Consider the following 15,693-nt stretch of genomic DNA (forward strand, 5'->3'; position numbering starts at 1 on the left):
CGACCGCCTCTGCCCGCCGGCGCCGCGCCCCGCGCCTCTCCCCCGAGCTCCTCCTCCGGCCGGCCTCCTCCCCCGACGGCCCCGGGCCGGCGACCGCCCTCCTCCTCTCGAGCTCCGGCGAGGAGCTCCGTCAGCCTCGAACTCCCACCGGGCCCGATCCAGATCCCAGCAGCGGTTGACTTTTCTTCTCCCTCTCGAAATTCTCTAAGTCCTTTATTTCTTGCATAATATGCTCATATTCATCGCATCATAACTCTCTGCATATAGCTCCGTTTCGTGCGTGTAATATATTGAAATGTTCGTTACGAGATGCTCTTCATTTTGTTCCATTATGCCATGTTCATTTGAGTCCATCTTGATGCCCAAATCTCTGTTGCAAGAGTGCTATATGCTGTTAACTGCTGTTACTTATCAGAACTTGAGGATTTGTCATTTTTGTTGCATTTGATGTGTGCATCTTATGGGCATGAGCTCTACATGTGTTTTGATATATGCCATGTCATCTTTACAGAGATTTATGCCATGTATTTTTGTGATCTATGTGGTGACTAGCACAAGCATGCAAACTAGGCTTTGTGGTGTTTCTGTTTTCAGAGACTGTAATTTTGCCAAGTCTGTGACTGCTGTTATTTTGTTGCTATGTATCCATGTGGCTACAGAGAGATCCATGCTCCTTTTGGTGATGTTCAGTAAAGGTGTTTTGTAGATACAGTTGTGGTCTATCCATCCATACCCTTGTTTGCAATTATGGAGTAACGTAGCATATCTTAATCTTGCTTTACTTTTGCTATAAAATATTTCTGGCAGATTGTTTACGTGTTATTCAATTTTGCCAAGATTGTTGTAATTGATCCATTCATGCTATGTATTTGCTCTTGCTATGGATAGCTTCATAAACATGCCATCTTGATGTAGGTATGCTTGTTTTGTCATGCATTTCTTTGTGATGAGTGAATCAAGCTCACCAAGATGCCCTCATAATGTCTGTTTCTGCCATGCTCTATTTTCTGCGAAGTCTGAAACCTGTTAACGAAACTTGCTATGTTTACATGGTTGCCATCATATCTTCTTGTCCTTTTTGGCTTATGGTCAGTAAGGGACGTTTGTTCTATGCATTTAGTAGATTCATGCCATTCCTTGGTTTGCTATCTTAAGTTCTTGTAGCATGTTGATTTCTTGCTCTGAACATTGCTACCTGATGCTGTTTCAGCCATGTCCAGTAATTCCACCAAGTCTGTGAACCTGATATCTTTTGCACTTTTGCCATGCTTGTTTGAACCTGTTATGGTGTGATCTAGCCGTAGCTCAGTGTTCCTCTTTTGTCAAGCATCTCCTGTAGATTACTGTCATATGCTTTGTTGCTATGTTGGAGTGCTGTAGCATAGTTTCTTGATGTATTATAAGTGCTATCATGCTGTTAATCGCAGATTCGTGTCATTCTTGTTTTGCTTGCCATTTGCAAACCGTGCATCCGTTTCCGGTGATCTTTATATCGGTTTCAACCGAAATCATCTCATCTTTCCAGTGCATGCTTGGTTTGCCAAGTTACTGCCTTGTTCATCATTTTTCTTCCGGAGCACGCATATGCATCGCATATCATATCTTGCATATCATTCATGTTTTGCATCATGTTGCTTGTGCATTTCCCGTGATTGATTGTGGTTCCATTGCTTGTGTTCTTGCTGTGGGTAGAGCTGGGAGATGAGTTCGTGAACGAGGAACCTGTTGAGTACGCTTACGAGGATCAAGCTTTCGACAACTCTGAGAACCTTGCAGGCAAGATGACCATACCCTCGAAATCACTTCTATCTTTGCTTTGCTAGTTGTTCGTTCTATTGCCATGCTGCGCTACCTACCACTTGCTATATCATGCCTCCCATATTGCCATGTCAAGCCTCTAACCATCCTTTCCTAGCAAACCGTTGTTTGGCTAAGTTACCGCTTTTGCTCAGCCCTTCTTATAGCATTGCTAGTTGCAGGTGAAGTTGAAGTTGTTCCATGTTGGAACATGGATATTTTGGATATCACAATATCTCTTATTTAATTAATGCATCTATATATTTGGTAAAGGGTGGAAGGCTCGGCCTTATGCCTGGTGTTTTGTTCCACTCTTGCCGCCTTAGCTTCCGTCATACCGGTATTATGTTCCTTGAGTTTGCGTTCCTTACGCGGTCGGGTGATTTATGGGACCCCCTTGATATTCGCCTTGAATAGAACTCCTCCAGCAAGGCCCAACCTTGGTTTTACCATTTTCCACCTAAGCCTTTTTCCCTTGGGTTTTCGCGAGCCCGAGGGTCATCTTTATTTAAACCCCCGGGCCAGTGTTCCTCTGAGTGCTGGTCCAAACTAGAGCCCTTTGCAGCGCCACCTCGGGGAAACTTGAGGCCTGGTTTTAGCTATACGGACTGCTCATCCGGTGTGCCCTGAGAATGAGATATGTGCAGCTCCTATCGGGATTTGTCGGCACATTCGGGCGGCTTTGCTGGTCTTGTTTTACCATTGTCGAAATGTCTTGTAAACCGGGATTCCGAGACTGATCGGGTCTTCCTGGAAGAAGGTTTATCCTTCGTTGACCGTGAGAGCTTATAATGGGCTAAGTTGGGACACCCCTGCAGGGTATTATCTTTCGAAAGCCGTGCCTGCGGTTATGAGGCAGATGGGAATTTGTTAATGTCCGGTTGTAGAGAACTTGTCACTCGACTTAATTAAATACATCAACCGTGTGTGTAGCCGTGATGGTCTCTTCTCGACGGAGTCCGGGAAGTGAACACGGTTTGAGTTATGCTTGAACATAAGTAGTTTCAGGATCACTTCTTGATCATTTCTAGCTTCGCGACCGTTGCGTTGCTTCTCTTCTCGCTCTCATTTGCGTGTGTTAGCCACCATATATGCTTAGTGCCTGCTGCAGCTCCACCTCATTACACCATCCTTTCCTATAAGCTTAAATAGTCTTGATCTCGCGGGTGTGAGATTGCTGAGTCCTCGTGACTCACAGATTCTACCAAAACAGTTGCAGGTGCCGACGATGCCAGTGCAGATGACGCAACCGAGCTCAAGTGGGAGTTCGACGAGGAACGTGGTCGTTACTATGTTTCTTTTCCTGATGATCAGTAGTGGAGCCCAGTTGGGACGATCGGGGATCTAGCATTTGGGGTTATCTTATTTTCATTTGGTTTTGACCGTAGTCGGTCTATGTGTGGATTTTGGATGATGTATGAATTAATTTATGTATTGTGTGAAGTGGCGATTGTAAGCCAACTCTCGTTATCCCATTCTTGTTCATTACATGGGATTGTGTGAAGATGACCCTTCTTGCGACAAAACCACAATGCGGTTATGCCTCTAAGTCGTGCCTCGACACGTGGGAGATATAGCCGCATCGTGGGCGTTACACCGTGGGATGTGAAAGAATGGTGGAAAAAGGAATACACTTTATTTTCTATTTGGGAACCGCCTATGATATATCTAGCATGGAAAGTGTTGGGAATTACTCGGTCGTTTTCATTGACGAGAAAAGTATGTCTCTGAAATTTTTTATCTCTCAATTTAAGCTTTGAGCCATGGCACCTCTACAAATCTACAAATCCCTACCTCCCTCTGTGAAGGGCCTTTCTATTTACTTTATGCAATTTTTATTTCTATTTGAGTCTCCATCTTCTCTTATAAAGCACCAACTAAGGGGCACTATGATCGTACTTGAGCATTGGGTGTAGCTAATATGCGAGTTTATTTCATGAATGGATCAATGATTGAGCATGATGGGCTAGGGATAACTTGCTTTAGTGTTGATATTTTGAAAGACATGGTTGCTTTTTGATATGCTTGAGTATTGAAATCTTCATGTCAAAACTAGACTATTGCTTTGAATCATATAAAAGTCCAAATCTCCATGCTACAAAAGAAAAAATATATGTGATGAACATCTTAGGCAGCATTCCACATCAAAAATTCTGTTTTTATCATTTACCTACTCGAGGGCGAGTAGGAATTAAGCTTGGGGATGCTGATACGTCTCCAATGTATCTATAATTTTTTATTGTTCCATGTTGTTACATTATCATTCTTGGATGTTTTACAATCATTTTATAGCAACTTTATATCATTTTTTGGGACTAGCCTATTGACATAGTGACAAGTGCCAATTGTTGTTTTTTGCTTCGAAGAAAATCAATACCAAACGGAGTCCAAACGCAGCGAAACTTTTTGGAGAAATTTTCTAGACCAGAAGGAACAACATGGGCCAAAGAAGTACCAGAGGGGAGCCCCGAGGGGGGCACAACGCACATGAGCACGCCTGGAGGCCCATGCGTGAAGGAAATATGCCCTAGAGGACACGATAAAGTTGTTATTTATATTTCCTTATATCATGATAATGTTTATTATTCATGCTAGAATTGTATTAACTGGAAACTTGATATATGTGTTGATACATGGAATAAACACAGTGTCCCTAGTAAGCCTCTACTAGACTAGCTCGTTAATCAAAGATGGTTAAGTTTCCTAACCATAGACATGAGTTGTCATTTGTTGAACAGGATCACATCATTAGGAGAAGGATGTGATGGACAAGACCCATCCGTTAGCTTAGCATAATGATCCTTAAGTTTTATTGTTATTGCTTTCTTCATGTCATAGAGATTATGCAACTCCCGAATACCTTGTGTGCTATCAAACGTCACAATGTAATTGGGTGATTATAAAGATGCTCTATAGGTATCTCCAAAGGTGTTTGTTGGGTTGGCATAGATCGAGATTAGGATTTGTCACTCCGAGCATCGGGGAGGTATCTCTGGGCCCTCTCGGTAATGCACATCATAATAAGCCTTGCAAGCAATGTGACTAATGAGATTAGTTGCGGGATGATGCATTATGGAACGAGTAAAGTGACTTGCCGGTAACGAGATTGAACTAGGTTTGAAGATACCGACGATCGAATCTCGGGCAAGTAACATACCGATGACAAAGGGAATAATGTATGTTGTCATTACGGTACGACCGATAAAGATCTTCGTAGAATATGTGGGAACCAATATGAGCATCCGGGTTCCGCTGTTGGTTATTGGCTGGAGAGGTGTCTCCGTCATGTCTACATAGTTCTCGAACCCGTAGGGTCCGCGCGCTTAACGTTCGATGACGATTTTGTATTATATGAGTTATGTGATTTGGTGACCGAATGTTGTTCGGAGTCCCGGATGAGATCACGGACATGGTGAGGGGTCTCGAAATGGTCGAGAGGTAAAGATTCATATATAGGACGATGATATTCGGACACCGGAAGTGTTCTGGGGGTACCGGGTACATATCAGGGCACCGGAAGGGATTCCGGGCACCCCCCGGCAAACTGTATGGGCCTAATGGGCCAAGAGAGGGACAAACCAGCCCCTAAGGGGCTGGTGCGCCCCCTATAGGCCGAATAGGAGGAGAAGGAAAGGGGAGGATTCGGCCTCCCCCTTTCCTTCCCTCCCCCCTTCTCTTTCCTCCCCCCTCCGATGAATATGGAAGGGGGGAGGCCGACTTGGAGGAGGCGCCCAAGTAGGATCCCTCCTACTTGGGGCACCCCTTGCTGCTCCCCTCCCTCTCCCACCTATATATATGTGGGGGGCACTGCTAGAATACACAACATTGATTCTTAGCCGTGTCCGACACCCCCTCCACAGTTTACGCCTCCGGTCATATTGTCGTAGTGCTTAGGCGAAGCCCTGCGCGGATCACTTCACCATCACTGTTGAGGATATAGACCTTAGAGTCACCCGCCAGGAGGGGCCGGGTTACTCTAATGGTCATTACCAGAAGCCCGAAGCCAAGCTTGAAGACGATGGGCCAGAGATGGGCTTAAGACCCGGATATGGCTTAAGGCCCGTAGTTACAATCGTTATTATGGTAGAATTTGTAGTGCAAGGCAAGTATGATTGAGAGTCCGAGCCGGACACTCTTATGAGCCGGCCGGGACTCTGAGGGCTGCTGGGCGTCAGCCTCCCTATATAAGGGGACGACCCGGCAGCGGTTTGGGGACAAGAACAATCTCATCGAAAGCCGGGCATAGCAGTTTAGCTCCCTGGCGATCGTAACCCTAATCAATACCACTTCAACTGGACGTAGGCTTTTACCTTCACCGTAAGGGGCCGAACCAGTATAAACCCTCGTGTTCCTTGTCCCGCATTAACCCCTTCAAGCTTCCAAGTTGCGATGGCTCCACGACTAAGTCCTAGCTCGAGGACATCTACCGTGACAATTCCACGACAGTTGGCGCCCACCGTGGGGCCAGCGCACGGTGGATTTGAGTTCTTGAAGGGCAGCTTCGAAGGGCTCAAGGGATACGCTGTGGGCCGGATGACCAAGAGTCGTCGCGGCAAGCTCTACATCGACGATGCAAACCGGGGCCCTGACGCCGGCTCAATTGAGTACGGGTACCGGGTCCCCTTCGGCGGAATTCATGTTTTCATTGGCAAGATTAGTGAGCCAGGCCCTGAGCCGGGTCTCTGCGCCGATCTCATCGAGACGGCTCAGCGTGCGCGACCCGCCCGGGCCCGGCCTGCCTTAAGGCATGCTTTTGTGGGGTGTATCCATGGAGGACTCTCTGATCGATCTGGATCTGGTGATGAGACGGCCGCCGGCTCTGACGGCGAGTCGGCCACCGATGAGTCAAACTCGTTGTATCAACTTCAAGATGGCAGGCTCATGGGCTGTTCCGATGGTGACAGTATTCCGGACCCGTTTGAGCCGCCAAGTCAGGTTGGAGTCTTTATGGCTGGTGCGCAGCCTGTGCAGAACCCCGCTGCTAGAGCGGGAAATCCGGTGCCTTCTCCGGCTCAGGTGCTGATGGATCTCACGGATAAGATGACGGCCCTGCTAACCGCCACGGTTGACCCGGCAGATCAAGCTCAGCACGATGCAGAGGTGGCACAGTTAAAATTAGATCTAATGAAAGCTAAAGAGGATCTTGCAGCGGAAGGGATCAGGCTGACTGCGGAGAGGGCGGCTCTCGATGCCCAAACTCAGCTGATCCAGGCGCAGTCCTTCCAACTCACGATGGATCAGAACGCGGCCAATGAGGTCATGAGAAGGAGGCATCAAAAGACCCAATCTCGACTCCCTGCGGTTTACGATCCACGCAATCTCTTCAACACGCCAGGTGCAGGGTCTAGTAACCCGCCAGGGGTCATAGCACCCGGGTCTGGACCCCTAATTCAACCACGAGTGATGGGGCCTCCCCAGGTGCCCCCTGCCCCGCCTCAGTATGTGCCAATACCCCGGGACCCCTTAAGCAGCACGGCTGGCGGCTCTCCCAGTTGACGGCGACTCTCCGACGGCTATTGAAACCCGCCGGGTCAGGGAACTCCTTCAGACAGCACTGGCGCAGCAAGAGGCGTACTCCTACAGCCGGGACAGGATCCACTTGACCCCTCGTCCAGGACAGAGCCCGAGTTACAGCCGGCACATGGTCTCAGCAACCGACTCAAGTAACGTCCGACGCCATGACCCGCCCCCTGGCCATGGCCCGGCTCATAATGGAGCCTTTTATGCAGCGGACCAGGAGAAAGCGCGGCAAGAGGCGGAGCAAGTGCCTCAATTGACGGCTTATCAGACCCCCCGGCTTATCCGACGACTTCCGTCGATGTGGGTATCCCTACCAGGACCGGGGGTGTCCCTTGTTTAGTGCCAGCTATCCGTAATGAACGTCTACCTAAGGACTTCAAGGGCCCTAGGAAGGTGCCTAATTACACAGCTGACTTACAACCCGCAGCCTGGATCGAGAGTTATGAGATGGCTATGGAGCTGCTGGAGGTCAGTGAGGCGGCCATGGCCAAGTATTTCACCATGATGTTAGATGGGACTGCCCGCACTTGGTTAAAAGGGCTACCACCGAATTCCGTCGGGTCTTGGGCTGAGCTGAAAGCCCGGTTCATCCAAAACTTCAAAGATACCTGTAGGCAGTCTATGTCAATTGTGGATTTGACTAACTGTAAGCAGCAGGAGGGTGAGTCTACGACACATTGGGTTCGCCGGGTTAAGGAGATCATACACTCGTCAGATAAGATGGATGCCGGCTCAGCGGTTTTAATGCTGGAGCAGAATTGTCGTTTTGTGCCCCTGAAGATGAAACTCGGGCGGCTTAAATGCGATTGCAGTGATATGGGTACACTAATGGCAGCTCTTGTCAAGTACGCTGATTCTGATGGTACCAAGGATCCCCCTTCAGATGATGAAAGGACAGGGAAGGGAAAGAAGAACGGCAATGGCAAGGGTCCTCAGTTTAACCCGGGGAACCAAGGAGGAGGCAAGCGCAAGGCTGATGGCAGCCTAGAGTTTGTAGCCAACGCCAGCTCACAAGGTAATAACCAGCGATGCAAGGGGAGGCCCCCTCCCCGAGGCGGCGGGTCAGGTCCGACGCTGGAGCAGCTGTTGAATGAACCTTGTCCAAGGCATGGCTCTAGAGAGAAGCCAGCGACTCATCTGTGGAAGGATTGTGCAATCATGAAGGCTTTTAAGAATTACAATGGCCCGGGCGGCGGCTCAGGTGCCGGCGGCTTTCATGGCCCGGGCGGCGGCTCAAATTCCGGTCCTCAGGACGGTCAAGGGGGCTTTAATCAGCAGTCTGGCCAGGGTCATCAACAGCAGCAGGGGGGTTACCAGAACAATCCAAAGCAGCTTAGTGGTGGACAGTATCATGTGTTTACCACTAGTCTGTGCAAACGAGATCAGAAGCTTCACAAGAGGGCTGTGAATGCTGTGGAGCCGGCGGTTCCACGCTACTTGCGGTGGTCTGAGCAGCCTATAGTGTGGAGTAGGGAGGATCACCCTCCCCGGGTGGATAACCCGGGCCACTTGGCCTTAGTGGTGGCTCCTCAAGTGGGAGGATATAAGTTCACAAAGGTGCTCATGGATGGAGGCAGCAGCATCAACATCCTCTATTATGAGACCTTTCGCCGTATGGGGTTGGTTGATAAGAACCTCATCCAATCAAACACTATCTTCCATGGTGTAGTGCCTGGTAAGTCGGCTTATCCAGTCGGCAAGATCGAATTGGAAGTGGCCTTTGGTGATGAGAACAACTACAGGGTGGAGAAATTGACCTTTGAGGTGGTCAAGATAAGAAGTCCGTACCATGCTATATTTGGACGGCCGGCTTACGCCAAATTTATGGCACGGCCGTGTTATGTGTACTTACAGCTCAATATGCCGGGTCACAATGGGACCATTACGGTTCACGGCAGCCGAAAAGTGGCTCTGGAGTGTGAGGAAGGCGATGCGGCTTATGCAGAGTCTGTTTGTGCTACAGAGGAGTTGAAGTTTTACAAGGACAATGTTGACCCAACAGATATGACATCTCTGAAAAAGCCGACTACGGAGAGTGAGCCGGCGATGAAATTAAGTCGGCTGATGAAACTAAACTTGTTGATTTTGTTCCAGGAGATTCATCTCAGCAGTTTAGCATCAGTGCCAATCTGGATCCAAAATAGGAAAGCGCGCTCATCGAGTTCATCCGTGAGAATAGGGACATCTTCGCATGGAAACCTTCTGACATGCCAGGTGTACCTAGAGAACTCGCTGAGCATACTCTCAATGCTGATCCGAAATTTAAGCCGGTCAGACAGTTCCTTCGGCGGTTTAATGAAGAGAGGCGGAAAGCTATTGGTGAAGAAGTGGCCCGGCTCTTGGCGGCCGGGTTTATCGTTGAAGTCTTTCACCCAGAATGGTTAGCTAACCCGGTGCTCGTACTCAAGAAGAACGGCACCTGGCGGATGTGTGTGGACTACACGGACTTGAACAAGGCGTGTCCGGCTGATCCTTTTGCCCTCCCCCGTATTGATCAAATCATTGATGCTACGGCAGGTTGTGCACGCTTAAGTTTCTTGGATGCTTATTCCGGATATCATCAGATTAAGATGGCAGTTAAGGACCAGGAGAAGACGGTGTTCATCACTCCCTTTGGAGCCTTCTGCTATGTGTCTATGCCCTTTGGACTCAAGTGTGCACAGGCGACTTACCAGCGTTGTGTACAGAACTGTCTGCATAAACAGATTGGGCGCAATGTTCACGCTTACGTGGACGATATTGTGGTTAAGTCCATAAAAGAGGAAACCCTGATAGATGATTTAAGGGAAACCTTTGATAATCTCCGGGTCTATAAGATGATGCTTAACCCGGCCAAGTGTGTCTTTGGTGTTCCTGCAGGCAAACTCTTGGGCTTCTTGGTTTCTGACAGAGGTATTGAGGCTAACCCGGAGAAGATCAAGGCCATCACCTCCCTGGCTAAGCCGGCGTGTATAAATGATGTTCAGCGCTTGGCGGGTCGCATCGCTGCTTTAAGCCGGTTTATAAGCCGTTTGGGTGAGAAGGCCATGCCCTTATATCAGTTGATGAAGAAAACTGATAACTTTGTCTGGAATGATGCAGCTAATACCGCCTTTGAGGATTTGAAGAAGCAGCTGGCAGAGCCCCCAGTCCTTGCGGCTCCGGTTGATAAGGAGCCCTTACTACTGTATGTGGCGGTAAATGCACGAGCCGTCAGTGTGGCTATTGTGGTGGAGCGCAAGGAGGAGGGTAAGGAGCATCCGGTTCAGCGGCCGGTCTATTATGTCAGCGAAGTGCTCATTGAGTCCAAGCAGCGGTACCCGCATTGGCAGAAGCTTGTGTATGGTGTGTTCATGGCGAGCCGGAAACTTAAGCATTATTTTCAGGGTCATCCCATCACTGTGGTCAGTTCTGCCCCCCTTGGTGATATCATTCAAAACAGAGAGTCCACAGGGATAATTGCTAAGTGGGCTATAGAACTTGGACCTCATGGTCTCAAATATGTGCCACGCACTGCTGTTAAATCTCAGGCCCTGGTGGATTTCATCAATGATTGGACAGAGTCACAAGTGCCCGAGCAAAAGCCGGATAACACGTATTGGACTATTCACTTCGATGGGTCCAGGCAGTTGGAGGGCTCAGGGGCTGGCGTTGTACTGGCTTCCCCTAAAGGTGACAAGTTACATTATGTGCTACAGTTGATGTTTCCTTGCACTAACAATGTGGCTGAGTACGAGGCCTTGCTCCACGGTCTTCGGATGGCTAAGGAGATGAGCTTGAGCCGGGTAAGGTGCTTCGGTGACTCAGACTTGGTGGCTCAACAAGTATCAGGCAAGTGGGACTCTAAGGACCCTCTAATGGCGGCTTATCGCCGCGAAGTTGATGCCATTGCTGGGCACTTTCAGGGCTACCAAGTAGAGCCCATTGATCGCAGGAAGAACGAGGCGGCTGATGCTCTAAGCCGGCTAGGCTCTCAGCGAAAGCCGGTGCCGCCTAACACTTTCCTGGACGTCCTGTATAGCCCTTCGGTTAAATTACCTACGGAGGAAGACTTGGCTGTCCCTGACCCGGAGGCGCGACTGGTGGCGGCTCTCCATATCATACCAGACTGGACAATGCCATATCTGGCTTACATGACCCGGGGCGAGTTGCCTGAGGATGAAACTTTGGCCAGGCAAATAACCCGGCGGGCTAAGTCAATGATTGTTATCGATGGTGAGTTGCATCATCGCAGTGTTACAGGAGCATTTCAGCGTTGTGTCTCCCCTGAGGAAGGTCAAGAGATCTTGCGTGAGATCCATGAGGGTGATTGTGTCCATCATGCCGGCTCAAAGTCCCTTGTGGCCAAGGCTTTCCGTCATGGTTTTTATTGGTTGACGGCTCATGCTGATGCAGAGGACTTGGTCAGTAAATGTGATGGTTGCCAGAGGTTCTCACGACGGGCTCACGTGCCAGCACAGGAGCTGAGGATGATCCCAATCACTTGGACCTTTGCGGTTTGGGGGCTTGATATGGTTGGACCTTTTAAAAGGTCCAAGGATAAGAAGACCCACCTCTTGGTGGCAGTTGATAAGTTCACAAAGTGGGTGGAAGCTGAGCCAGTTAGCAAGTGCGATGCAGCCACGGCGGTTCAATTTATGAAAAAGGTGATTTTCCGCTTTGGCTTCCCGCACAGCATTATAACTGACAATGGCACCAATCTCTCCAAAGGCGCCATGGAAGAGTTTTGTCAACGAGAGCATATCCGACTTGATGTTTCCTCAGTAGCTCATCCTCAATCCAATGGTCAAGCTGAGAGAGCTAATCAGGAGATTTTGAAGGGCATCAAGCCCCGGCTTTTGGTCCCTCTGCAACGGACGCCGGGTTGTTGGGTGGAGGAGTTGCCCTCCGTCTTATGGAGCATCAACACTACTCCTAACAGGTCTACAGGCTTCTCGCCTTTCTTCATGGTTTATGGAGCAGAAGCAGTCCTCCCCAGTGACATCCGTCACGACTCACCTCGCGTGGCGGCTTATGTTGAGACAGATAATGAACAGGCGCGCCAAGATTCTCTTGACTTGTTGGACGAACAGCGTGATGTGGCAGCAGCCCGTTCAGCAATTTACCAACAAGACCTGCGCCGTTATCATAGCCGCCGGGTCAAATCCCGGGTTTTCCAGGAAGGCGACCTTGTGCTCCGGCTCATCCAGGATCAAACAGATGCACACAAGTTATCCCCACCTTGGGAAGGGCCCTTTGTGGTCAGCAAGAACTTGCACAACGGGTCATATTACCTCATTGACATTCGGGAGCACAAAGATTCACGTAAGTTGGAGGAAGAAACCCGTCGGCCGTGGAACATAGCTCAGCTTCGGCCTTACTACACTTGAGCCACCGGCTCTCGTGCTGTACATATTTCTCTCAGCCATGTGTATATTATGATAAGCAATAAAGCAGGACCTCTGTCCTTTTTTCTCCTCCAAATATGCATGTGTTGTTCTTATTGCAAGATTACATGATGACTTAAAGGAGGATCCGGTTTATGATCATATTCGAATCTAGCCGTAAGCAGTAAATTCACTTGGGGGCTTCCTGTTCAAACATGGGTCGTATTCGAACCAAAGAGAACATAGCTGTCGATACCCATTTGATTGGCAAAGTGCCGAGCTCATTGGGAGGTTACCTTTGGTCAAATTTGAATCATAGTTTAACCCCTCTGAGAACCGACGTGGATCGTATTCGAATCAGCGTCGTTAAACAATTCTTAAAATCACTTGGGGGCTTCCTGTTCAAACATGGGTCGTACTCGAACCAAAGAGAACATAGCTGTCGGTACCCTCTTGATTGGCATCGCCACACCCACTGGGGGCTATATGATCGTATCCGAATCTTAGCTTAACCTCTTTGGGCCGGGTCTCTGGTCGTATTCGAACCGGAAGCCCCTAAGTTTTTCTGCTTTATTACAAGTTTACTTTGATTATGTCAAGGTGTGCACGGCCGGGTCTCACTTTGCCGGCTTAACTTTGGTTTACAGTGTTAGTTGAACACCATGGGTGTCATTAAGGCAAGTAAATCGGAGTTAAGGTACCAACCTCGTTACCCGGGTTATCTAAACCGGAAGTATGCTTACAGGCTGCTAAGTGTGTTATTACGGCTGTATTCAGGATACTATTGAAGACAAGTCCTTTTTGATTCATATTCCGGGTTATCTAAAATTTATGATTCTCAGGATGGTAAGCCGCCTCGAGACTTGTGATTTGCCCCTCTATGCAGGATAATTAAAGGCACCTCTTTTGAGGTTAAGACAAGCAAAGGATTGATCATGACCCGGAGAAACATCGAAGAGACAACTTCAAAAGGCTTTAGCATTCAATACGTGCTCGATGGCACGGCAGAGATAAACTGTTGCGCCTATTCTGTTACAAAATTCATCAAGTCTAAAGGGGTGGAGCATTGTTTGGTAAACCGCCGGCCGAGTTATGATGCCTGCTGAGTTGAAGTCTCCGGCTCGTTCCTATCTTCTCCTCCGGCTGATCCCAAGACCTGGAAGGTTGATGACTTCCAGTCGATGCCCCTGAGAGCTTCGAATTGGGCTTCCTCGTCAATTAACCCGGCCGGGTCAATCTCCGGGGCGAAGGTGTGTTGACGAGCCGGCGGGATCAAGTTGAGGGCTTCATAGCGAGGGGTTGGAATCCTCTGATTCTCCGTATCATAACCCGGCTGGTACTTGGTCAGATCGGTGTCGTTCCCGATAAGGGTGGCCACCGGGCGTACAACCTTCACGCACGCCGCGAAGTCCTTCTGATCGAAAGCTGAGCCGTCTTCCTTCAGGCTTGGATAGCCAAGGGCGATGTCTGCTGGATCTAACTCCGGCAGGAATGCCTTGGCCCGGCTCAGCGCGGCGATTGCTCCGGCTCTCGCAGAGGCCCGTCGCAGCTCTTGGATCCGCTGAGGCAGAACGGCGAGTCGGCGCAGGACTTCTGCCAGGTGAGTCGGCACCTTGTTGGATAGGGCCACCACAGCTAAGGCACGCTGTGACCCGGTGTAGAGCTGCTCCACCAGGGTATACACGGCCTTTAGCTTGGTGACCACGCTCTGGTTGAGGTTGGCACTTCTGGGACCTGTTTAACAGAATCAGGTAAGGATGAATCATGAGATATACACATTCTAACATTGATGAAAGCCGGTGAGGCGACTTACCGAAGATGGCGGCCACCATTTGGGAAACTTGGCGCTTTAGGCCGGAGAGCTCGGCGGTCTTCTCAGAGAGAGCCTTTTCCGCCTGTTCCGCCCGGGTCACCAGTGCGGCCTTCTCCTCGGCCCAGGCTTTCCGCTCAGCATCAAATTCTGTCTTCAGCTTCTCTTGAGCGGCGATGCTGGATACAAACTTGGCGTTTGCCTTCCGGGTCTCCATCTCCTGCGTCTTCAGCCGGCTCTTGAGATCCGCAAGGTCCGCCTATAGCTTCTTGCCAACAGCCTGCATACATTTCCGGGTTATTAACAGTCATTATATAAGTCCCAAGCGTTTTCCCAGCAAAGACACTTGGCACTTGGGGGCTAATGCACATTGAACGTATCTATCTATATGCTGCTGGCTCAATTGAGTAAGCCGGAACCTAAGTCTACAACATATTCACTCATAAGTCGTCGACTTGGGGGCTATCATGGCAAAGGTAACTATGCAGTAAGTAAGAGGATAGCAGAATGATACCTCAGATTTTTGCTGGATCTGGTTCACCATGGCGACCTCTGCGTCCCGGCTCTTGTGCACTTGGCTGATGTAGCCAGAGACGAGCTCTCCAATGCTCAAGTTGGTGTAGTCGGAGAGGTCCAGGTTCACCCGGTGGGGCTGCAGCAACTCCCCTTTAGCGGAGCACTTGGCCAGCACGGTAGGTCTCCCCGGCTCAACGAACTCCGTCCGGGTGATCACCACGTCCGAGTCGTCTGCTGGTGGAGCTGAGCTGGAGGCCTCCGGGTTAACAGAAGCTTTGGTCGTCGCCTTGGTAGTCGGGGCAGTGGCCTCAGGTGCCGTGTCCATTGGAGTGGTGGCTTCGGGGGTGGAGGCAGCTGGCGGTTCTTGAGCCGTCACCTCCGGTTCAGGCAAATCCGGCACTCCGGCTGACTTGGTCTTCTTTGCTCTTTTGGTGAGCTTTGCCTGGGCGCTGAAAGGACAGAAACGTTAAGCACAAAAAGAGTAAGTACAGACAAATATAATATGAGATGGTTGTCATTACCCGGGCGCGGTCTTGAAAGTCGGAAGACTCGACTGCATAGAGTCGCCCGAAGAGGGGGAGGTCTCCTGATAATTGGAGTCAGAGGAATTGAGTGGCTGACGGATAACACCCGCCAACGGATGAAAAGGGTATAAGTGGGAAAAAACCTCAGTTCGGCACTTCCTTGTTGCGTCGGGTAACCCGG

This window comes from Triticum aestivum, chromosome 6D, assembly GCF_018294505.1.
Source record: "Triticum aestivum cultivar Chinese Spring chromosome 6D, IWGSC CS RefSeq v2.1, whole genome shotgun sequence".
NCBI classification, from domain to species: domain Eukaryota; kingdom Viridiplantae; phylum Streptophyta; class Magnoliopsida; order Poales; family Poaceae; genus Triticum; species Triticum aestivum.